Genomic DNA, 25,635 nt, shown 5'->3' on the forward strand with positions numbered 1-25,635 from the left:
TAGATCTTCTCGTAACTATGTGTGATTGGTTTTTGTCAGGCATTTGTACACGATTTAGGTATAGAAGGTGGTGATGTCCATAGCTCCAGATCTCTCTTTAAGAATCCACTCAGGGGGTGTAGAAGAAAAAATTCAGACAAACATTGCAATTATTATTCACTTGGGTGCAGCCGGGAGACGAAGCAGCAGCAGCGAGCGTCGCAATGTACCGGGAAGGGCTGCACGAAAAGATAATAGTCGTAGAGAGAGAGACTCTTTAATGGAAAAACAGAGAATTTTGCCGGCGTTTAGATTTCGCTGTAATGCTACTCTGTGTGGGTAGGGGAATTCGGGAGGGAAATATTGAAAAAAGAATGGTGAAGGAATAATAGAATTCAAGGGGGAGATAAAGCACGGCCATTAAATACGTGTTAAGGTGCTTCGTGGAGTAATGATATAAAATCAAATAATGAAATGCATGATCCGACAAATGTGCTTATAGAGTTCACAGCTTTCAAATTGCCTGAGGGAAACATGCGAGGTGAATTTAGAGTTTGTCAAGGAGTCCAATGTTTTTGAAATATGTAAATAAAAAGTTCATCGCGAGTCACTGTTGTCTAGGGCAGGCTAAGGGACCTAAAACACTGTTCATTGTTAAAGGCTCTGGGGAGAGCTTCTCCATGCTGTGTTCATAGTTTGCACGCTTGTCAGCGTACGCAGTGCACTCAAGTAGGATACGTTCCACAGTTTCAATCGAGCCACAGTTGTCGCAATACGGGTTGTTCATTTCACCGAAACGGTAGGGCAATCCATATGTGTATGCACAGTTTAGACGAAGTCGGTGGTAAGAGTTTCTAGTTGGCGAAGAAATTTCGGAGGAAGGCTTGATCTTAGATGTGGGTCAATTGAATAAAGAAATTGGTAGTGATGCGTCTGCAAGCTCCAAAGTTCATACTTTGTTTCGAAAACAAATTTTTTAGCCAGTTGGGATGCATCAGATTTCGTGAAGAAGGTCCTAATGTATATTTGATGTTGGTGGCCTTTGCGAGCCGCTTCATCTGCTTTTTCATTGGCTTTAATCTGGTACCCAGTGAAATGTTATGCAGTGGCCTGCGGCAATAGCCAAATGATGAATATACTCGATGTAAAGGGAAACAGGATGATGACTGTTTTTCTTCAGCAGATTATTCAAGATTTGCAGAGATGCTTTGGAATCAGTGAAGATAACCCATCTTCCAGGAGTTTGGCGCAGGATATAGGAGAGCTTCTTTAATGCCATGGAGCTCAGCTGCCGCAGATGATGTCTTCCGCTGCAGTCGTAGTATTTAAACAGATGTAACTCATAGAGCTTTTTTTCGTTCCGGCATCCCCTGAGTAAAAGCAGGGTCCGCGATACATGTTGAAACTTTTCCGTCTAGAAAGGACCGAACGAAGACGAGCCAACTTACGGAGGCATTATCGCATTTTTATTTTTTTCGCAGACAAATATATAGCACAGAATGAAACAGCAGCTTTGCATTTCTGGCAGCTCTATTAGAAAAGTGGTAGGAAAGACGGGTGCTACTTAGGGAAGTTATTATTCAGTCCTTTCCTCTGTAATGCGACTGTGGGCTCATTTTGGCTTATAGCCGGGTTGCAATAAAATAGCCCATAAGAAAAGTTGGGTACATATCCGCACTTACAACCTGGAGCACACCAATCTCCCGGGTATTTTCCTTTGGGACACTGAAAGAAGGCAAAACGAGTCATATTATTAAAATGCTGTAGAGGTAATGCTATTATGAAAACATGTTTAATTTTTCTATATGCTCTTAAACGAAAATGCGGGCATACTTATCTTGAATACCCCTAGTGGCATATACTTCTGCAATTGTGTTGCGCCTGTCTTAGTTTATACGATGCACTGTGATTTTGAATCTCATGGTTCAATTTCGACTTGTGATCGGCATGCCGTGATACAAAACTTATAGGGGGCAGTTAAGCTACGCCTTTATGGTTTCACGTGATAGCGTAGGCTGCCAGCCTATATATAAAGTCCTGCACTAGCCAAGCCTCCCGAATTTGGCTGCACGGCCTGGTGGAAACGGGGCTGCAACGGTCCTGGCAGGAGGCCCGAGTTGGCAGCAGCTACCAAACATAATAGGTCATTCTTCTAACCTACAACAGCTACACCAGTGTAGTAGACTTCAAATACCTCTAGTGATGTTTGCTTTGCCAGGTTGAGTAGTGTGGCTTAAAAAATGGCCCTAATGTTAGGCAACACCGTGTCCAACTAGTGCTCGGTCATGTCAGCTGCCAGCTGCCGACTGCGAGCGCTATGCAAGTTCTTTTTTGCTCACAACGCAGGCGACGGACAGCTGCCAACGCCGACGGCAGGTGACGGATTTCCGGTGCACTCGGCCTTCAATGCTATCACGTTATTATTCAAAAAAGAACGCTTCTAACAGATGGCGTTAATTTTTCCGTTGACCGAGACCCTGGCACTGGCCTCGGCGGTAAACGTTGCCATTGCGAAAAAAAGAACCATGGCTCTAGCAGGCAGTATATAGCTGGCAGCTGTCATGGACGCAAACTGAGTGGATGCAGAGTTGTGTGACGTCACGGTTGCCAGCAGTTGCCAACTCGTTCCTCTACTTTCATAGGGGAGCACGATATCGCAAACAGTCTGCTGGGACCCTTGCATTCATGCTAACCCAGTCGAAAAAAACTACAGAAGTTTGTAAAAAATACGACAAAATATCCTGTAGCTCTGTCGTAACCATCAGAATTTTCTGTAATTTTGTAGTACTTTTCTGTAGATCTGTAGTTTTCTGTAGTATATTTCTGTTGTTTGTAGTTCTGTAGCACTTTTCTGTTGTAACTACAGAAATTTCTGATGTGTCTACAGAATGTTCTGTTGTCACAACAGGTTTCCCGTCAAAAACCGCACAGAAATTTTGTTGTAACATCAGAAAATTTTCTGTAGTTTTTTCCGACTGGGAAGCCTAGGCCACGTAGGCAAGTTCTTACGACATAGTTGAAGGCGGATTGTATATACGGGCTGCCAGCCTGCAGTATAGCATCAAGTCCTTAAATAGGGAGTAAAGTATCCCATATTTTCTTTTGCACTCATGTTTTAAGAGGTGCAGACACATTTGACTAAGAATACTGCCGTGCTTTCGAGAAGAAAGCTAAACAGTGCAATTTTCAAGGAAGAATATGAAATGTTATAGCATGTGGCTGCGAGGAGAAAGCGGAAATTAAGGAATGATGAGGGAAGCATAAATATCAAGCGCTATCTTGTGAAGAGCATTGCATTTTGCGCAGCAGTTGTTATACGGTAGGGCACAAAGCACACTCGGCTACGTCAGAAGTTGAGAAGAGGAGACGCGAGAGCTGGGTCAAGTGAGCGAAACGGCTACGTGGAAGAAAATGCTTCAGTTGTTCTTTTCTTGAAGAATATATATGAACAGCACAATTTGAGGGCTGCATCATAGTTCTAAAAGGCGGTGCTATGATGACAGAAAAGCTACTAGGAATTTCAAAAAGATTTGCCTAAGTTTTGCATTGTGTGCTCCACACCTTATGATCCGTCCATCCATACCCTCGCGAGCTTCCCTTGCAAGCGGACATAATACCAAACCAAGCATGCTATTACTCAACCAGGAATTTGGAGATATGACCGGTGAAGAGCCATTACTTAAACTCAATGTGATTAAGCCCACCAGTATTTTATACAGCCCTGTTCTACCAGCGCTTTTGCCAGATGTAGAAAGCGATATCATTTCTACGCGACAATCACAAATAGATAATAATTCATTGTGCTGGTTATTTTATTATTTGTTTACCAACGAGAATTCTTGCTTTGTCTTAACCAAAGAATGTGCGTCCTTAAGGTTAGACAGTGAAGTAGGCATAAAAGGACGTTAATATTTTGTCCTACACCTAAAAATACCTGGACAATACTGAAAAAAGAATGTATTAAGATAGTACCGAGTTCACGAACTGCACCCCGCAAGGCTCATTCTTACTCTCGCGTTCACATTTAAGTTTGAACATCCCAATTAACGTGTTGCTTTGCTTTCTCACGGATGCGCAGTCAGTTGGAATCTAGAATGTTGATTTCCTCCTCTTCGCCCATGCTCGGTGTACACGTGTTCTTTTGCGCTGCTGCGTTGTGCGAATGTTCCACGCAAGTGATGGAGAAAATGATTGGAAGCCCCGTTTCCACAGCACAGAGTAGAAGGTGCTAGCAATATGATACATGCATTTTGTCTCGAAGGTCCTCATTTACCAAATTTTTACGCTTGAGAAATTGCAGCTATACCTAATTGTTTTTCAGACAAGGCGCTCCAGTATAGAGAAGCGAAGCATCTGCGGGAAAAATTGGATTCTTAGTGTCCTGGTCTCATTGTCATCATCATCAGCCTTACTATACCACCTGCATGGTGAAGACCAATTCCATATTCCTTCAACTGACCTTCTCCTGTGCTAGCTGCATCCACGTGCCCCTGCGAACGCCTCAACGTCATCCGCCTACCTGACTTTCTGCCGCCTCCTGCTACGCATTCCTTCCTTTGGAGTCCAGACTGAGACTGTTACCCTAAGCGACCATTGGTAATCCTTTCTTCGCACTACATGTTCTGCCTATGCTCATTTCTTCTTATTAATTTCCACTATTGACCGGGTCTACTATAAAAAAATGGCAGCAAATCGCAAGAAGTGTAGCATAGATCTGCGCGGTGATTCCTTGCCCCAAGGCTGAATTATTAACCACTAACTGGCTTTCATTACGTCTATACTGCGCAAAAGTGTTTCAACCATCTCTAGAGGGCCAACTTTCGACTTTCTGGTGGCTCTGTTTTTCCTGATGCGAAAGGCGGAATTTGGGGTTGGTTCCCAGTGCCTCCCATTCAGTGTAATTGGACTGATACAAGCAGGTAGTCGCGCAGTACCACCAGACCGTATCGGACGCATCCGGTATCTTTCCTGTAGCTGTGTCTGTGCGCGCCCTCCCATTTATCCGCAAGAAATATACAAAAACACTTATCCACAAAACATTTCACAGCACATTATATGTTTCATTCCAATTCTTTTCCGTCGTCCATATTTTCTAGATGTAGCATACAATTTAAGCATTGTTTTCCCCTTAAATCAGGTATCTTAAATATGGTGCTTGTTCGGAGCGCAGGGCGTTCAACTCGGGACTCTTAAAATTTAAGAAATGTTATTATAATTCAGTTAAATACGGTTTGCTTCGGCATAGCAGAATCACTGGTGTCCTCCGGAAGAATGAAGCGAGACATGCGAAGTAGATTGCTGCTTAATAGATAAATTAGAGTTAGATTCTTATATTTATAAATAGGTTGCCATTTTAACTATATTCACCGCACCTATCCAATAGCCGTAAATGATTTATTTTGCTTCGCAACCGCACCGACGATATTTTAGGGCCAACACAATTTTAGACCGGAAACTATCAGAAGCCATGCGAGAGAGTTGTTGTACACAATTTTAGTCCGGAAACTATCAGAAGCCATGCGAGAGAGTTGTTGTCCATAAGAAGAGCTCCCGCACGCCCACCGCTTGCAGGCATACACCGATTTTAGCACAAGCTTTTCCGGTACACCACTGACAAATGATTTTACAAGAAACTTCATTTAGAAGCCTTGTGTCGGGGGGCGCTCAAGCATTATGGTACATGCATTTATTACTCAGGAATCTTACTACAACTCGCGAGCAAACAGATTAAACCATATATATGAATAAATAGCAACAATATTGTGATTTTTGAAGCTTCTAAATTCCGCACTAGGATTTTAGACCAGAATCTCGGAGCTCGCAAGTCGTTTTATTTTAAAAAACCCAACTTTCAAATATAACGTTACTAGTTATAAGTAGGCCTGGAAACACTATAAGTAAAGTTATTTTTGCAATATTTGCAAACCATATTACTGTTTGCTTTGTGTATGTTCTGTAGGGTACCCAGTGGAATTTATACTATATTATTTTAAATGTTCTGCCACAAAATGGTACTATACAAGGCGTTAGTCTGTGACTCGGCAATGAAGACGGGAGTTTTTAAAAAAGAATTTTGAAATAGCACTGAGCAAGGTTTGAGGGGGGCCCTCAGCTCACAAGCCGAGCCATCGTGACGACAAGGGAACAAGTTCGCTTGTCAAAACGATAGCTGGGCTTGCTACAGAGTCTTCCCTTCAGCCTTTTTCCAGCGCTCTTTCATTGTGTGTAGCATCTTCCATCTCTAATGATACTCTAAAAAGTATAGTTATCATCAGTAATGAAAGCATTTATTGAGCCTCACTAGTACCAAACGGCGAGCAATGATGAATTCTAACTCCTTTTTTTAAAAACTGTTAAATGGTGCATATTAGCGTAAACATGTTCTTGTAAAAACTATGCGCTGCAGTGACAAAAGATATTTCTTGAAATAGAAAGGAGATACTTTCCAGCTTTCCTTTTTACACAAGTATACCGCCAATTCTGTTCCGGCAGAGGATCGGCCTGAACACAGTACGGAGAATATAGCAGTTCTAGGAGTTTATTGAAAAGCACCAGTTACACCGCAGTAGGTTTTCGGCAAACTGGAGAAACGAAATTATTAATGCATGAGCAACATTCAAGCTGAGTCCTTGCTACGCGCATAAAGCTTGCGCCTCAAGATAAATTTAACCTTTAGAAAACACTGCCTTCAAATCGCAAACCTTTCTCTTCAATAACAACGCGATGGTCTGCTTTTTCTGATTTTTATTCAGTGGAAATATCAGATCTTGACTTGTGACAGAACTTTGGAGAAGCCTGGGCTACTCCATTATAAAAGGCATAATATAGAATATTCGCCTTTCGCCAATATTCGTTTCTTTCACTGGGCGACAACGTTTAAGCAATGAAAGAACAAGCACACTTACCCAAGTAGGGCACTGAGTCGGACGGTCAATTGGGTTGACCATTGGAGGTTGTTCTGGACTAATTGCGTTTTTATTTAGAGGTTGTCTAGGGCGGATTGAGTTGACATTTAGAGGTTGGTTAGGTTGGACCGGGTTCCCGTTTAAGGGGGTACTAGGGTTAATAGGCCTGACGGGTGAAGGTGGTCTAGGGTGCACTGGGTTGACATTTGTAGGTTGGTTGGGCAGGCTTTCGGTCACTTTCGAAGATTGGCTCGGAGGCGCTCGGTTCTTCTTTGGATGTTGACAGCTGAAATAAATCATTTCATTCCCAAAGTCAGGACGAAATACGAACCGAATAAAGGGACTACCGATGGAAATTCATTATTCGTAATTTTCAGTTAGTAATTGAAAACTTGCAAATATCTCAGAGCAAACTGTAGGTGCAGGCATGCGGCTGCTAAGAACTGCGACGAATTTGTTCGCCTACATTTGTGGTATACGAAAGCAGGCTTTCGACAGGAAACTCACAACACCTGTCATTAGAAAGGGACAAGTGCTCTCTCGCCCAAGCGATGGCGAGCATATAAATTACTGGAAAACATCTCTAGATCCAAATTAGAGTTTAGGGCACGAAGCTTTCCGCAATTGATGAAAAGTATAAGACTTCACTGTATACGAAAATCAGAAGCAAATTTTTCTTTTCGACATCTGGCCGGCAAATAGCTTAACATTTGCCGGCCAGATGTCGTAATATATACATTTACTTATTAGCTTCACAAAGCGGGGGGGGGGGGGGGGTGCATCGGATGAGCCTAGTATGCTAGATAAAAAAAGAGCCATGAAATTTAGATTTAAAATTTTCTAAACTCTTAAAATGCCCTGGACTTACGTCTGGGTAATGACCAATAAAACGACGGCTTTTTCTGCAGCTTCTGAGGAGGCGTCCAGGGGATAGTTATTTTCATGAGGGTAGTGGAGAGGAATTTAGCACGGAAGCGATGGTGCGGCCGGGTTGCTTTGCAAAAACTTCTGTTGGGCTGAGGATGTATTATAACTTTAAGGATTTCCTGATGTTTATAGTGGTAACCTTGAAATTACATTGCATGTAACAGCCAGCAAAATAGTCTTCCGCCATTTGCATTTCCCTATTATGTTTTTTAGATCGACTTCTTTCAATGAGCCTCCCGTAATTTGGTCCTAGGCCGCCTCTTTTCCGCTCTCCATTGCATTTGGGGCTTTACTTACTTCATCCTTCATTACTGGAGCTAACCTGACAGCTCTGCTCTGCTTCTGCTATCATTATGCCCTGAGTACTTTGGCTGCCATATAAAGTAGGCTTGAATTTAGCACGTACTTTGCATATGTATACATGTTTGCAGTGGTTTTGCCTGTTTTCTCTGCTTTGAGCATATTTTCATTTTTGCCCAAGCTGAGTTTTCCTATAACTTTCTCTAGGTTGTCGCCACTCCTGAAGGAAAACTCCATCCTCCCAATATATATTTCCTCACATATTATAATTTAATATTTTTTAATTCGCTTAGAAAGGGCTGCCAATTCAGTTCTGCCAGATTGGCTGCAATTTTTTAATGCGAACCTGCTTATCCTTACAAAATTTGGTGTTATTTTTTCTCATTATTCTACAGGCTAGATATAGTTCCCACTGAGCAATAACACTTCCCATATTATCGTTAATTGTGTCTAACATAATGTTTTATTTATCACCATAATATACAAAATCTTCTGCAGCGATTTCCTGACTTCCTCAACATTCCCTCGTATCGCGAAGTCAATGTCGGGTGTTGTCTTTCCATGTTTTGTTTTCATCACTGTTCAAGGTAGGTCTAATACGCGACTTCACGATCCTATGGTTCCTGCATCGTACTTCTTTGAAGACGTCCACATCGAGACAAAAGCCCGATTTAGAGTGCCATATGAAATCTATTTCGCTTTTAGTATCCCCATTTCATTCCAATCTCCAGATTTGTTTTTTGCATTTATTTTCTTGAAAATCAATTCATGAGTGCTCCCAACATGCATAAGGCCATAAAGCTTGACGATAACGTACATAGTTTACAATTCTACTCGCCTGTATACCGAGTATTACATGTTGGCAATGGTGACATAAATTTTAGAAACAAGAATGAGTAGCCCGGTGGTACATCTATTTGTAGCTTTCGGAGAAAGGGTCACATCGGCTCACAAATATTTCACGTATGCCTCTGCTGATGTAAGCGTATTCATTGCCAACATTTCGGCAACTAAATATTCAAGCGATTTTCTAGTACACGAAAGGCCTGCTTAAATGTTCAGCAATTTGCGCTGCTGCGGTTGAAAATTAAATCAGCTGAGTATATGTAGGTATTGACTGGAGCTCATTACCTTCCGTTGTTCGCAGCTTCTAGACATGTCGTAAAAATTACAATAATGAGGCGGAGAAAACTCTGTGGTGAAAAACATTACCGACGATTTCGTTAGTTCCTAATGCGAAATTAGAGCGCAGCTCATCAGCTGTTTCACCTTTTCAATAGTTTGAGGGAAATATTTCAAGCCAGACACATATGTACAATTAAATATCATTTTTTTTAAATCTTTAACAAGTATTTATTTCTTTCTTTCTACATGGTCTACATGATCAGTAAGCAGCGAACATCGAATATTGCGGCAGGCTGGCACACAACAGTAGCCTTGATGAGGACATAAAAGGAAAGAAACAAAACAGTAGTGACATTTGTGCGCAGTGTGTGCAAAAGAAATATATGTAGATACAATATGAGTATAAGGAAGACACTTAATAGGCACAATTTTACGATGAGTATCACAGGGATACAAAAATAATGAAAGTAAAAGAAATATACACAGTATAAAACCCTATATCAGACAGGTGAGTTTTCCCTCTTTTTTTGCATTTTAAACCTTAAGTCATGTAAACAAATACACAGTCAATTAGAGATGACACCGGACAAACAATTTAAGTACAATAACTCACTAGTAAGCAAACTAACAAACCTTGACCAACAAATCATCAAAAGCATGCGCGGGCGGAGTAATATTACTGAGAGTATGCAATATCACTACACAAAAGAACTCTTAAAATCTTTCCTAAATGCAAAAAAGGGTTGATAGTAATTTAGGGGGTATCTCTTCTATTATTTTTAACCTGGAAGGACAGTGTTTGGCGCCCATAATTTGTTCTGGTTATGGGCATCTTTAATTTAGATCCCTGATTGCGTACAAGCTTACTCTGTCTGTAGGAGTGTTGCGTAAACGATTCTTATGTATCCAGTGCAGCAGCTTAAAGTAGTAAACCTTGTCTGCCTTCAGTATACTGTATTTCAAAAAGAGTGGGTGTGTTCTTAATTTATGTTTCTCATCATGATAATTTTCACATATACGCAATACCTGCTTCTGTAAAGTAATTAATTTTTTGTAATTGTGATCAGTAGTTGTGCCCCAGACTAATATACAATAGGTTATCCTTGAGTAGAAAAGAGAGTAATACAGAGCTTGTTTCAACCAGGATGGGATTAAATGTTGAACTCTGTAAAGACAACCTGTAACTCGTGACAAATCAGATTTAAGGCTATCGATATGGGTGTTCCACGAAAGATCACTGCTAAACCAAACCCCCAGAAATTTCTGCTCAGAGTCTTCTTTCAGCAGGATACCTTCACATTTGATGCTAATAGAGGTAAGGCCTCGCTTACTGACGGGTTTGAAAATTACATATTTAGATTTTGTTACCTTTAGGCTTATACGATTGGCTTGCAACCACATGGAGAGTTTTAATAAGTAATCGTTAGCCATTTTTTCCAGACATTCTTTTCTTGTTCCAGTACAAAATATGTTATTGTCATCTGCATACATGATTAGCTGAGGGAATCCTGGTATCATAGTTATGTAATTGATGTATACTAGAAATAGTAGAGGGCCCAGAATTGATATTGATAATTGATAATTCCTTCAGGAAACCCTCCACTAACAATTCTTGGCTGTCATGAAAGAAGCTATGGTCGGAGAAATGAAGAGAGCAATTAAGTTATCCGGAGGTTGCGGGAAGCGCGTGGGCCTACAGGAACGTTGCGCAACGAACAGATATCAGCGACTCACTGATGTCGCTGACGCCGCTAGCGAGTGAAGAGAATGTGACTCTGCATTTCGGCTTAGGATGCACACAACGTGATCCGCTGATAGCAAGCCGGCATTTCGGCAACCGGTGAGCACTGTCGCCGCCACGCAGGAAGAGGGGGGGGTGGGGGTATAAGCAGAGGCGAACGGAGGAGCGCGCGCAGCAATCAGATAACACGCGCTGTTGGCGCCACGCAGGAAGAGAGGGGAGGCGTAGCTAATTACGAGGCCGACGCCGACGGCGACGCCGGCACGAAACCCAGGTACGGGCGCCAAAGAGCTGCGCTCTAAAAACGATGAGTCTACTGCGGTGCCCATACCATTAGAAAGGGAGAATTTGAATAAATAACCAACGCTGCGGGGAAGTAGCCCATGGCAACCTGCTATGAATGATGCTTAGAACGCAGCGATGCCCTGTTGTGGTAAATAAGGACATGTTCAAGGGAAGGTGGAAAACGTAACCGCAAACACATCCCCTTAGCCTCTTCCTGATCTCTGCTGCCTGATTTGTAAGCTTCAACATCTGAATACGGGCTCCGAGGTTTCCTTCAATGACAATTTGATTTTGGTGTCTTGGTTTTTAAGCGTGACTCATGCTTCAGTATATTATCTGTGACATTTGTTGTATTTTTTAGTTGAAAATAATTGGTGACATAGCCCTTTTATAGCGCTGAAAAATGAAAACCGCTTAACTCAGCCTTTAATAGTATGAGTGGACAGCATTATCGCCTCCAACCTGAGGCTTCCGTTACCTGCTACTTTGCTACTTAATCATTCTGTAGTCTCTCATATTATGTCTTCATTATCTGACGCAATCGCCAGCATGGATGCCGTCATAATGTACCACATTGTGCTTGATACCACACATTGCATGAGGTTATTAAACAATAAGCCAAACGAATGTAAATGCACAGCATAAATGTAGTGCGTTGCACTCATTAATAAAGGGTTGCGATCTCAGTTCAATCCAACCATGTCATGACAGCTTGGTTCAGTGACTAGGCCGCTTAAATTCTGAACATATGGATGGGATATAAAACTGCGTTCGTGGGAGCCGCTTTTCAATGAAGGCGCCAACCTACTATGTAATGATGACGGGCCTTGCAAAACCCCAGGAAACCAAACAAAACCGAAACATTATTCGTAAAAGAAACGTGACAACCAGGTTAAATTATTTTACATCAAACCACTGCAAGCCCACTACGTGGTCTAATGGGTTGCGCGTCTGGCTGAAACCAAAGCCTGTTCAAACGCCGACTGATTTGTGCGGACTCTTTACGTTTTAATACGTTTAATACGTTTTAAACGGAACTCATTTGAGACAAGAGCCAAGCTTGATTTCGCAACCGAATACCTGTCTTTAACTACACTTTTGAGACATTCACGATTGACGTGAACTTCTTGATAGAACTCCGCCGTGACCTACAATTTTTACATTACGCCATTGTGACGCAGGTTCTGCGGCGTCACGGCGGCGGAAGGAGGTTTTTACGTCTCAACGCCGATTCCGCTCTTTTCGCTTATTGGTAGATGTGGAGTAAAAGCTTCGAAATCGCTGTATAAAATATGAAAGCAGTGATATGCTCGAACGGGACCATGAACGCACGCCACTGAGAGCGAAACAGAAATATATGTCGTACAAAATATTACCGTGGAATGTGAACCTTACTTTGCAGCCGGAAGTGAAGCCCAAGCAAGAGATAGCAAAAGCAGCGCACACGGTATTTTAGGCACTCCCATCTCGTCCTATTGCAGGCATTTGTATAACATAGTAGATGGATAGCCACGTTGTTAGCTTTTATATATGTTTCAAATAGGAAATCCAATTCTGGTTGTAAAAAAGAGAAACTAAATGCGAAAAAAAAAACGAAATGTTACGCTGTTGTATCATTACATTTACATACACATAAAGTACTTTATCTCCACTGTATTCCGAAAAATCAGCTGTGTAACCGCGGAATGCAATGTATTATAATAAGCGACACTATAATGATGATTTTTGTTTGGTTTCCAAGGAAGAAGCTCACTAGATATTTCGCAGAATTTTGCATTTCAATTTTTTCCTGTACCGAGTCTGAAATCATTTCTCGAAGTAAGCTTTAAATATTTATTACTGCGGTGCCAATTATGAAGTCCCACCCTATTTCGACAATTGCTACACGTCATCCCTGACAAAATACAGAGGTCAGATTCCGGCTGTTTTTTTATTCTTAATGCTGCATCATTCAATATAATATTATGCGATTGTAACCTAAATGTATGAAAAACTTCTGTTTTTTTTTTTAAGAGGGCGTTTATTTCGCAGTGTATATAGTTTGATCTTATTTGTTGGGTTTAACGACCCAAATTGGCCAAGGCTATGACAGACGCCGTAGTGGAGTGCTCAGGAAATTTCAACTCCCAATGGTCACTTCAGATTCACTGGAATTGCAGAGCGCACGGGCGCCTTGCTTTTCGCCACCATTAGAAAAGCGACTGCCCCAGCAGGGGTCCGATGCCTCATCCTTAGGCACGGCAGTCATGCGCCCCAACTACTGCGACACCGAAGCTCGGCGCAGGCCCACAAGATTGGTGGAGTGGTCGTTAGTACGCCTCGTGTGCCACATCGAAAGAAACCGGAACGCGGCCGGGTTTACTTGACCGCTAGTAGTTGCCAAATGGAATGCCATTGAGACCTTTCTGAGCACGGTTGATGTGTGTACGGAGTTTGTAAGTTCAGTTGCGCTTACTTTTTCTGGCAGGTGCGCCTGATTATCTACATGTTTCGGGCAGGCGTATCGATGGAATCAAAGCTGTCTGGGTCTACCGTGGTAGTAGAGCCATCCAAATGCACTGAGTTGGATCCAGGAGGTCCATTTATGCTAAAAATAAAAATACAATACTGATACATGAAGTTCGTTTTTAGAAATTACCAGTAAAAACGTGAAAAAAGCCTGTCAGTTTTGTATGCAAATTCAAAATAAAAAATTCAACACTATTTATTAGTGTCGAGAACCTATTGCGTTTCCTCAGCGATCCTTACAACATTGCTAATATATACTCAAGAAATTTAGTAAAGTAAAAATGCGTTGATTTATGCAAATTTTAACATAGATATCAACTTTTAGGCATTAAAATGGCCGAATTATATGCCCCTGCGATTTTTAGCAGAAAGGATAATTGAATGATATACCAGAGTCCTCATGTCGAGCTTAATATCCTTGTGATCCAACCAAATGACTTTTTCTGGCTTTTCTACAACACTAGACGTCGAAACAAATAAGACGCCCTAATGATCCCTTCAGACTAGCCTCCCACAGCTCTGAAAACGTCACGCCAAGAGTGGATTTGCCAACTTTTAGCGTTTGCCACAAACCTGGTCGCCATCGGTGTTCTCTTGATGTCACTCAAGGGACAAACCAATTATCGCTCCATCTTGTAATGTGAGCCTGTGGAGGATTCGCCCTCGCAAACTATCAGCTGTTTTCAAAATTGTGGGCACCGATTGCTGGTGTTACATGGAATGATGCAACATTTTAATAAACGATTAACCAGCATCTTCTTGTAGCACATATGGAATGATGTTTATATCGAATTACTTTGTAAAAACCCAAAAGGGCTTTAGCTGAGTAGCTGACACAGCAGTATGTAAAAACGTTAGATGTGTTCAAAAAATATCACACTCGCAGCGGTACAGAGAGTGAGAAATTTAACCTTTAGACGCAGCCGTCAAAAATTACGCGGAAGAAAGCTTTAGAAAGGGGAAATTAAGCAATTAATTTTAAATGAACCATTCTGAAAACGTCAATGTCTAAACGTGTACTCTCGTTAAAGCAAACAAATAAATTATTATGAAATTTGCTCGCATTTCAAAGAAATGCCTGTGCTCTTCGATGTCTTTTTCTGGGTTATTTAGAGGGCAAAATAAATATTTGTGTGAAAAAATAACGATGCGGCAAGGCATTTTTTTTTTGTACTATGGTTTGTAGGCGGGGTGCTAAAGTAATATTGAAATGTTTTATTTTGTAACGAGAAGATCGCTTTATCGATTGAGATACATATGGACTAACGTGATTTTTTACTTTTGCGTTATCATTGTCTGTATGAAGAGGAATTGAGAGCGCCTCAAGCAATGTGCACGGTGCTTTTTCGCTTTTAAATTCTCTTTGCACAATCGATCTATGTAATCAGGAGGGGGGAGAACACGAGATTCGGAGAACATGTAAGTGTGATCGGGGTTCAGCTCTTCAATGTATCCAAGGTGCTCGCCACGAAGAAAAGCCGTTTGCCATGGAAACGGGTTGAAGGCATAGCTTGCACAGCTACCAGCAGAAATCGTTAGAACGGCGAAAGGAAGAGTGCAGCTGTGGGCGTGAAACGGAAAAAGCTAGGAAGGGCTGAGGTCGAATCTAGGGGAGCGAGAACAGACGAAAAGAGAGGGATATATCTGTCTGCCACTACAAGAAGTGCAGGGCCCACATGCAGGTCGCGCAGGGAGAGAGGGCAAAGCTCAATTTCAACACAGGCGCAGTCAATCACAGCACTGTGAATCGAAATCGCAGACGAGGATAATATCGTGGAAGCAGTCGCACAGCACCACCATCTCGACGATATAAGCAATGTCTTTTATACAAACTCGTACCCTGCACGCTACCACAGGATTGAATCACTGTGAGTTGGTTGCACAAAGCGAAAAGGCAGAAAGCGGCGTCGGGAACGTAAGAATTTTTCAGCGAAGATTGTCACTAATGACGGACATGGCAGCACCCGTATCCACCAGCGCGAGAACGAAAAGGCCTTCAACGATAATTACGATCACATTGCCTGTAGAAGACGGAGGACCTAACATGTTGGTCAACCTTGAAGTTCTTGCCCCAGGAACTGCGGCATTTAGTTCTCTCCTTGGATAACGCCCTTTCGCCAGAGCATTGGTGAAACGGACGTTGGCGAGGCGAAGGCGAACGTCGCGTGGTGTATTGAGTACGAGGTAGAGATGATCCAGAAGATACATAGGACATTTGTGGCTCGGGATCGTAGTAGTATGACGCACGTCAATCTGAAGATGGGGCGAACAATGACGGCCAAGACATGTGGCCTGGTCCAGAAGGCCGGAAGCATAGCAAACGGGGTGACTGTCGGCATTCGCCATGGGTTCGTAACGCGTCTTCGCTGACGAGGAACCGAAGGAGACTGCAACGACATGAAAGTAGGTGCACCATAGAATATAGAGCTGCTCTCGTAGCACGCAGCGGGAAGTGGACCCTGCATCCTATCAGTAAATTCAGCTTATGTCACGGGTGATTGCACAGATGCCATGGAAACACCTGGTGGCAGGACTGCGACGACGTTCTCTTCTATTACTTGGAGGATAGACAGCCGGATAGATGGTGCGTTAGGCAGCGCTAAGTGGGAAGTGTGGACGGTCGGTTGAACTGGGTGTAGGAGGGACAGCTGTCGTGCAATTACTATGCTGAAGAAGTAACGCATAGTCTGTATAAATTGTGACTACTCCGAGAACCATGGAACTAGTGCTAAGCCAACAATGCCCTCGACAGGTGCACCAGACTGCTGCGTAGAAGCGCGTTGTTTCCGTAGCTCATCAAACCTCTGGCACTGGGTTATAACGTCGGATACAGAAGTAGGATTCCTGGCCACAAGCATGGGGAACGCATCATAAACGATACCTTTTAGAGTATGTTGGACTCTTTCGTGCTCAGGCATGGACCGATTGACACGCTTGAAGAGGTCAACTCCGTCCTCAATGTTGCTTGTAGATGTGCCTGCCGAAAGCTGAACACGTGCATATAGGCGTTGTTCGGAGCGGAGTTTACGTAGCGTGGGACCGTTAAAGACCTTCACGAAGTTCTTCAATATAGACATTGTCGGGAAGTCGGCTTCGTGGTTTCATAACCATAGATTTGCAATGTCGGTGAGATAGAAGAGGACGTTTCATTTTATGGAATCGTCCCACCGATTGTAAGTGCTGGCGCGCTCGAAGGAGGACAGCCAGTCGTCATCGTTGTAGTAGTTATAGCTGAAATAAGGTGGATCATGGTGACATGCTCCGGAAAAGAAAGTGGCAGAAATGGGTGCCGATGCTTGGCTGGGAACCTCTTGCATTGTTGTCGAAGACGGTAGCGTGCGGTTCCGAAGTTCGAGGGTTAAAACGTTTACGAGGACTGGGACAACAACGGAGACACTTCCACCAACTGTAAGGTGTTTATTGAAACATCAGGACGGTACCACTGACAGAGTACCAAGCGAGTGGGTATCGCTTGAACAAGCTCTGCAGCGTCAACAAAGGTTCGGCTCCACTTTGTCGACCTCTACGACTTGTGTGAGCGGCAGCCAGTCAGAATTATTATTAATTGAAAAGTAAATGGTCCGTTCTACATTTAACATTTTGCTCCATATCCGAAATGTAATTTAAAATGTGTCGAAAATACTAGGCCAGAAAATATATTTTGAACATATTTCGAATCTACGAAAATTATTTATGTGGTTTTAGGGTGGTAGCGGTATATTGAGAACTTACTTTTTAAATACAAAAGTAATTCTTCTGAAGTACGTTTCATGTCTTGCCTGAAATTCGAAATATGTTTGAAAAATCTGTTGATAATGCTACCCGAAAGTAGGCTTCGAACATTTGTCTTTGTCGAATACGCGAAAAATGCAAATGCATTTTTAAAATCCTCGAAATGTATAATTAGTTTTAAGCACACTCTGAGTAATGCTTTACGTTGAACGTATGTTTAAAATGCGGAATTTTGGTGTCAGCTCGAATTGCTGTCGGATGTAGCATCTAACTTGAGTAAGCTTGTAACTTTAAACGCCTAATGATACGGCAGTACTCTGAACGCTGCGCCAAGAATGGTCTGGAGGAACACATTTTATATGCAAATTCTCATAACTGGTGCAAAAATTGACATCCGACAGGAATGATGTCTAATGCTATATGATGACCATTGCTCCATTTTTGTGTAATTAAAGTTTTTACACGTACTATACAGACTGTTGTCGCGTAATTAGGATAACAAGGGCCAAAATTCGCTTTAAGATGCATGATCTGCCAACTAGTGTAAATGCTTCAAATGTAAGAGGCATAAAGATGAAGACACAGGAACTTCTTGTTATATTGTATTTTCCCAGAATCGACAAGTATATTCCCGGTGCAAATGTTCCGTTGAGAAAGATGTATCCTATATCTTGTGCATTTTGAATGCATTAGAAGTATGCTAGAAACGCATACTTTTCTCCTCGTTTACGTTTATTGTCTTCTAGCATAGAAAAACGTCACTGATACTTAAGTGATGTTTCGAAAGTACACGGTCCATCTACTTGTCGAACACTTCTCTTCTTTGCATAGAAATGCAAACTGAATAAAATTCGTTTTTGAAGGTACAATTATAGCAAGCAGACAATAAATGCGTTTTTAAAGTGTTTGTAAAAATATGAATTGTGTACTACTAATATACATCTACTAATATAATATAATAATCTTACTGAATCTTACTTATAATATAATAATCTGAATTGTGTACTACTAATATACATGTACTAATATAATATAATAATCTTACATAGTGGGACAAATTCAAGATATATCACTGGGCGAATGATAACTTGCTTTGAATTTGTTTTCAGGCTTTAGCGGAAACCCACCAGCCCACCACTGCATCAGGCTGAGTGTGAATATCAGCTCGAAATCTCATCCTCTAGCAATAGGCTCCCATTCTCATTGCCTTCAGAGCTCATCAATAAAAATTTCATCGAACGGAAGCACCGGAAGGGGACTTTGGTAAAGCTCGACTAGAAAGACTGACAGATTTTATTGTGCGCTCGAATATCTAACATTGTTCAGGATTTGGAGGCGATAAAATTGTGGAGGTTGAGCATGGCTTGAACCCACTGATAGTGCGAAAGCTGAGAGTGTTGCAGGAAATTTTTCTTCGGACGCCTGTATTTAATGTGCCGCTGCCAGAATGTTTGAACGAACCTTCTGTCATAGCAACTCGCTTTGTCGTTCGCCTCTACCAACTACCAGTAATATGTTTTCTTCTTTTTTTCTCTTTTTTCTTCTTTTATTTGATATTTTAGTCTTTCTTCGTAATTTTCTTATTTAACTTCTTTTTTCATCCTCCTACTCCTGGCCCAGCCAGCTCTCTGTCTGCACAACGTGACAGTTCCTAGGCAAAGGTACGTGGCACGGTGCCACATTCGCACGCCGACGAACTTAGTGCAGTGTAATTTTCGGCACATATCTTCTGGAAGGTTTACTTTTCTAAGCGAAATTAATAAAGCGAAAGCATGCCGCTTGCTGATGGCGTTGCAAAGTCCTCCACGGGACTTTCCGCAATGACTATGCTTCTCACGGATCTATGGAGAAGTGTGCTCGGCCTAAACCAACTATGCGCTCCTCTTTCAACCGCTGGCAAGCATGAGGAGTCACGTGTTCTGACAACGGGAGAGTGCATGCACGGCAGCGACGAGAGTGCGCGCGCTGGGAATCTCAACCACCGCGATGAGTTTCCTCTTACTCAGTAAAGATACAACATAGGCCGAGCTGACCACCCTAAGTGGCGTAGTAACACCTTTGTTTCATAAACTCTGATGATGAAGGAAACAGGATTGTGAGGCCTCATATTGGATAATATGTAAGGATGAATTCTGCTGTGCCCGCTCTCTGCTTCAACAACAGCAGAACAAAATGCGAACGACTAGTGAAAAATCTCATATCTCGCCAAATCGGCCTTTACCCGTTGTGTATAATACGCTATAACTCTCATACAGGTGTGACCAGTCTGGTATGGAGTTTAAACAAGTTTACACCGAACCGGTATAACTCTCGAACCGAACAGACAATTCCTCATCACAATCAGCCGAATTATAGCCTCTGCAGGGCGAAGCCCTCTCCCACATTACTCTAACTACCCGGGCCTGTGCAAGCTGCATCCATTTGACCCTTTCGAACTTCTTAATTCATTCGCTCACCTAACTTCCTGTCTCGCCCTGCTACGGGAGGCAAAATAGGTCTAAGCCCTAAATGGAGCCTACATCGGACAGGCCGCGTCCTTGTAGGCATGTCGAACTGCACAGGCGATATCCGGTAGGGGTCTCCATCCGGACGGAACAGCCGGTATGGATCTGCAGCCGAACGGACCGGTTCAGTATGGAGACTATATTCCGGAAAGACCTTAATTGTCTAGTTTAACTTGGAACCGATCAAATCCGTCTTATATGGAGCCGATACCGGAAGGTGGATTTCCGCTTCTCAACTGAAGCTCGACCGATCAATGAAACCCCACCAGATTGACCATGTTCAAGCATTCCAGCACGACAAATAAGGATAAAAATATACACAATATACGTTACAGCTCTTATGTGTATAAGCGGTATGCATTGTGTCACAAATATCTCGAATGTATGAGCCATAGAAGTCTACGCTAGCCCGTACGTACGTGCAGCGCGTCGCTTTTGCATGTGCTACAGTTGGGGCTGCTCATCTAATCTTGCGATATAGCTTCATATCTGTGACTGAGGAGCCTTTAATGAAAGTGTGGAAGCAAGAACGTAGCGCATGGCTAGTGACGACAAAAATATGTTCGACATAAACAGATGGCTGACCATCGAATAAACGAAAATAGCCGCATACCTGGCGATGCTGGCTTGAATGTTTACATATACAAAACGCTTCGTCGGAAGTGCAATAATTCGTATCTCTTCTCTACTGGAAGCATGTGAAGCTAAAATGTTCAATATAACATGCTGTATTGCTCCGATTATGCTGTATGTAGGAAAAAGTATATGCGTTCGAAAGCAATAAAAAAAGCATTGCTCTCATTAATGAGGATATTACAACGATTTGCATCGAAGATCTTGATGCCTTATTCAGATGTGGGACATTCGGGACACATCATGATTGCCAGGAAAAAGACAAAGTTTTTAAAGGTGTTAGTGGTGAATTTTTTTATTGCGCCAAAAAACAGGGGACGAGTCAAAGGACCTGTTGCGCTGGCTTAGAGGAGGTCGGCGGGGATCCCTTAGGATGTCACAGCCTCCATAGCGCGCTGGATAAGCCAGCGTTGGTCTGCTGGATTGAAGTATGCAGGAGATACTCCCACGTCTCTGGGGTGTTTGAGTTGTGTGTGTTGTAGTGTTTACAAGGCCACGCCATGCGTATGAGAGTGGCCGGAGTTGAGCAGTGCTTACACATGGGTGCTATCTGTTCCGGAAAAATCTTGCTGTATAAAAGGGGGTGTGGGAAGCTGCCAGTTTGCAGTTTGCGCCATTGGACGGCCTCGTATCTTGTTAGATTGCGATGTGTGGGAGGATATGTGCATCTTTGGAGTAGGTAGTGCTGGAGTATGTCCCTGAAAGTGGTGAGTAGAGAAGCGCGTGAGATATTAGTGTCAGCGGAAGCAGGGTGGCTCATCATGCTCTCGACCCGGCAGCTGAGATCTCAAACGAGAGTGTACGCTTTGGCCTTTCCGCTGAGGGACTTGTGGGCTGTAGCCGAAAGAAGTAAGCGAGATGTGGAAGAGCGTGCTGTAGAACGCAGAATGTGTAACGCCTCGCGAGAGATATGGCCGCCATCGCAGTTGCGGATAGCCTGCTGAGAACCACTGATGACGACCATGGTATTAGGCTCGGCTAGTGTTAGCGCAATGGCAACCTTCTCAGCTGCCTTGACTGTTTCTGCACTGCGAATGCTGCAGGAAGAGTACCAGCTGCGGTAAGGGGCGAGAGCTACCGCAGCCGCCACCATCGCTGGCCTCGATGGATGGTAAGAGGCGTCCGTATACTTGACGTCCGGACGTCCGATGAAACGTTTCTCAAATTGACGAGCCCGGTCGGTCCATCTCTCGGCGTAATGTACCGGGTGCTTCCGTTTGGGAATGGGAGGGATGCGGAAATTTGGGCGATATTTCGGTGTAAGTTCAGCATAACTTGGGGCCGATCTCGGCGGGGAAATCCAAACTTGCTGTAGTACCTCCGCACCAGCGTGTGTGAGTGAGAGCCGCTCACACTGGGTGGTGAGAGTTGCTTTGATCAATTCGCTCACGGTATTGGAGATTCCGCGATCAGTTAACTATGTCAAAAACTTTGACACCCAAGCAAAATATAAAAAGTTCGGAAACGTAACCTTCGCTATATAAAGATAAATATCACTATCGTGAACAGTTTTCTAGTTGTTTACATCTTTTCTTATTTTTCACATGCAGTCGTTTAATGATATAGTTCTGCTTGATTTTTTCATGCTGTGTTCACTTTTTATTTTCTCCAAAAACAAGGGTCACCGGTTATACAGGAAGCACCTCGAGAAACAGATCCGGATGGTTTAATGCCGATGCAGGCTGTACCATAACTCGGCATGCCGAATCCGGTACGAAATTGGCACTGGAATTTTTTATCGTTTATTCGGTGCTTTTTATGTTCAGTGTGTCTGTTTGAGTGGTGACGTAGTAGAATCCTGTAATGGAAGAACGAAGTGCGAGCCTGGAGTTTAGCGCGTGGAGTGTGGCGGAGAGCACCGACCCAACGCATCCAGCCGCCCCGTGTCATGCGATCTGGCTGCTGTCTGCGTTTGGTAGAGGCGGCGGATGCTTGCAATAATACGAATAATTGGTTCATAATTATGAGTAAGAACAATGAGAGTAATTTCGAACATTTGGGGATCCTTAACATGCGCTGACATCGCACAGCACACGGACGCCTCTTCGTTTCGCCGCCATCAAAACGCAGCAGCCGCAAAACAGATCGAACCCGTGTACTCCGGCACAGTAGTCTGGCGACTTACTACTGCACCAACGCGGCGGGGCAAACATTGACCTTTTCAACAGAACTCTGGTTGTATACGACAAGAGGCGAGGAATGTACCATATGCAGTAGCAAAGCTCAGGCTTTCGCACTTCTTCACTGCAGATTCTGCAGTACTTTCGGATTTTCATTTCGAGGAAACGCAGCTACGTCCGCGGCCCTGGAAAGGTGCTGGCAAAACGTAGAGAAGAAATGATGTATCCACTATAATAAGATAGTAGAGGGAGACTGAAATGGAAAGCATCACAGAGAATACTTAGAGAGGGTTTGAGTGAACAATCACTGGGCAGACAACTGTGAAAAATTCATAGCATTCATAAAAAATGGCGGGAAAAATTTTAGCCGAGACAGCACACGTTCACAAGCTTTATTTCGAAGGCGGTTCCTAAAAACAAAACAGGAGCTTACTCGTTCGTACATTGACGCATCAGATGAGTTCACAGTTCCTGGTACACCCCGAAAGAGAATAAAAAAGTTAATAGCATTTTTAAGCCAGATTTCTTGCATGCAGGCCTAAAACGAACGCTATAATAGAATTCTGATTACTACTGGAACAGTAATACCATATGTAGCAGCACCCTCTTTTTGGTAAAGAACGGAAAAGAAATATTGTTAAGCACTGCCCACCTTCAAAATTAAAAGTCAAAACTAACTGAGCAGACTCGGTGAGTGCAGTCGACTTCACTTCAAGAGCGGCCAACTTCACCACAAATAATAAGCTTCAATAAAAACTACTGATGTTTAAACGCAGATTAGAGCAACTCCTCATGAATTCTCTATCATTGAATTATGGCTGCCTGTACTGAAATATTCTTCTTCTATTCCTGATTGCTGCCAGTTACCAATCTTAAAATATCACGGAACAAATCGAAAATCTGCGAACAATTCAGTTCCAGACCATATGTACAGTATCGTCATAATATTCTGCTTCTGCATACAGATGCAATATTTACTCGATTGAAGTACCCAGTTATTTTTCCGCATCCCGATGTGTAAATTATCTAGGGAAGAGGGCGTTCTTTGATTCGAGAAATCTAAAATGATTACTCCCCTTTTTGCGAGTCTCTAGCTCTGCAGGACAAGCGGATAAAATAGTTTATTAGGCAATCTAAGTTAGAAAACACTTTCTGAAAATGCAAATACGGTTCGCACAAACTGAAAGCTTTAGGCAGCACCTATACAAACCCATTACGACCTCCGTTAGGGCTGTCAAACACTAACACCTAAGTAGGCAACACGAGCCCCACAAAGCACGTGAAAGCAGCCGGGTGCCGGGGACACCTGGTCCTCGTGATATTCCCGTGATAATTACAGCGTGTGCGTTGTGCTGCCATCTGCCAGGTTGTGTCAGAACACAACACACGAAGCCGTAGATCATGCCGGGGATCATGCTGGGACGCCTCGCCACCTCGGGACTTTGACAGCTGCAGTTCGACAACAAAGTGAGCGTTCGTTTGATGGGATTGGATACTCGGACATCCTTGCAACAAAGGGTGCTGTTATTCGTACGCTTATTGTTCTCAAGCTTTGTTTGTAAAAGTAGACGGGGTGCTTAGATATTTTGGCACTTCCAGCAACAAATTGACCAATACATTTCTCACGCAATATTTTTAATTAGGTACTCATGCTTAGAGCTTTGCCGAATGGTGTCTAAACGTGGGGTAAGGCGAAATGAACAATGATTGTTCTCATTCCAGTTAGTTATGACAGGCTCCATTCTATGGTAAAGAAAACTCTACAGCACATGTCACTGCAATCTCATTTCATAATGTAAGCACATGTTTCATTAACACAAGTTCCATACGTCGCTCTATACCTCCGGTCAATAGCAGCGCACATTAAAAAAGGTGCAGGCAGATTTAATCATTTATTGAAATGTGCGTATAAAAGACGTGCGAAACGAACGGTAGAGGCAGTGCATCTTTGGTGCCTACAGCAGGTCCTACAAAGCAAGTCCTGCAAGTGTTCATGTAGCGTCGTTTGAAGCTCTCCGTCCCAAGAAGTAATGATCCCCTCTCTGGAAGCTGGCAGGAAATAACCTTTGATATAAAGGCAACCGTGGTCGGCTGGCACTCGAACCCTTTCCCTGAAAAAAATATACAGAGCTACGGGGTAGTCTATGGGGTCTAAGTCACCGTAAAAAAAAACGCTAATCGCAATATCTATGATTTGGAAACAAACGTCAGTCATTTCATCACATATTGGCGCAACCAAGTGGCAAGATGTTGAATTCTAGCACTACCGCGTTTTCACGACATCAATTTCATTTTTTGTTTGTGACCTCTCGCTTGTTTTAACCTCTTTGCATTACATAAGCAGAAAATGAAAGAGCGGAGCATTGCTTTTGTGCGAAAGCACTTCTTAACACAATCAAGCTCAACAATAGTTCTCAACGAAATTACTTCCTAGTCCGGGATGAATAATTACGATGATGCTCAAGCTTCGCCTTCAGAGTAGACACAAAAGCATGATCGACTCATTTTATTTTCAATCATCAACTTTTTATTCCCAATCTTTCGGCTTTGCCTCTCCGCCTCGCTTCTGCGGGTCGTCTAGTCCAATGGCCTGACTTCGGCTTCGCGGACAGGTGATTCGTACTCGACACTCTGCATTTCACGTTTCGCTTTCATACCTTCTTATAGGCGCTCGGGATGCACAGCCCCTTTTCCCCATTGCTTCTGCCTCCCTCTTTCGTTACCCAACGTCTGCAGTCAGTTTCTGAAGCTTTGCCAGGCCTTTGGCCCACTTCTGGCGCATTGCGTAAGTCAATTTCGCCCGCATCTTGACGTTTTCGCGCCGCACAAACCCGCATCGCCTCTGTATCTCCAGCTTTCGTGTACGCTGTCGTCAG

General features: G+C 43.0%; 1 long non-coding RNA gene across 1 annotated transcript; it reads right to left on the reverse strand.

The window, feature by feature from the left end:
* Positions 1-1,423: 1,423 nt before the first annotated feature.
* On the reverse strand, positions 1,424-12,815 carry LOC146170688 (uncharacterized). Its single transcript, XR_014703139.1, has 3 exons — positions 12,658-12,815; positions 6,885-7,170; positions 1,424-1,704 (listed from the first exon to the last, which is right to left on the reverse strand). It is a non-coding gene; the product is annotated as an uncharacterized LOC146170688 (long non-coding RNA).
* Positions 12,816-25,635: the final 12,820 nt, after the last annotated feature.

The sequence above is a fragment of the Amblyomma maculatum genome, unplaced genomic scaffold (assembly GCF_055883805.1).
Source record: "Amblyomma maculatum isolate TAMU_Amacu unplaced genomic scaffold, ASM5588380v1 scaffold_72, whole genome shotgun sequence".
In the NCBI taxonomy this organism is placed as follows: domain Eukaryota; kingdom Metazoa; phylum Arthropoda; class Arachnida; order Ixodida; family Ixodidae; genus Amblyomma; species Amblyomma maculatum.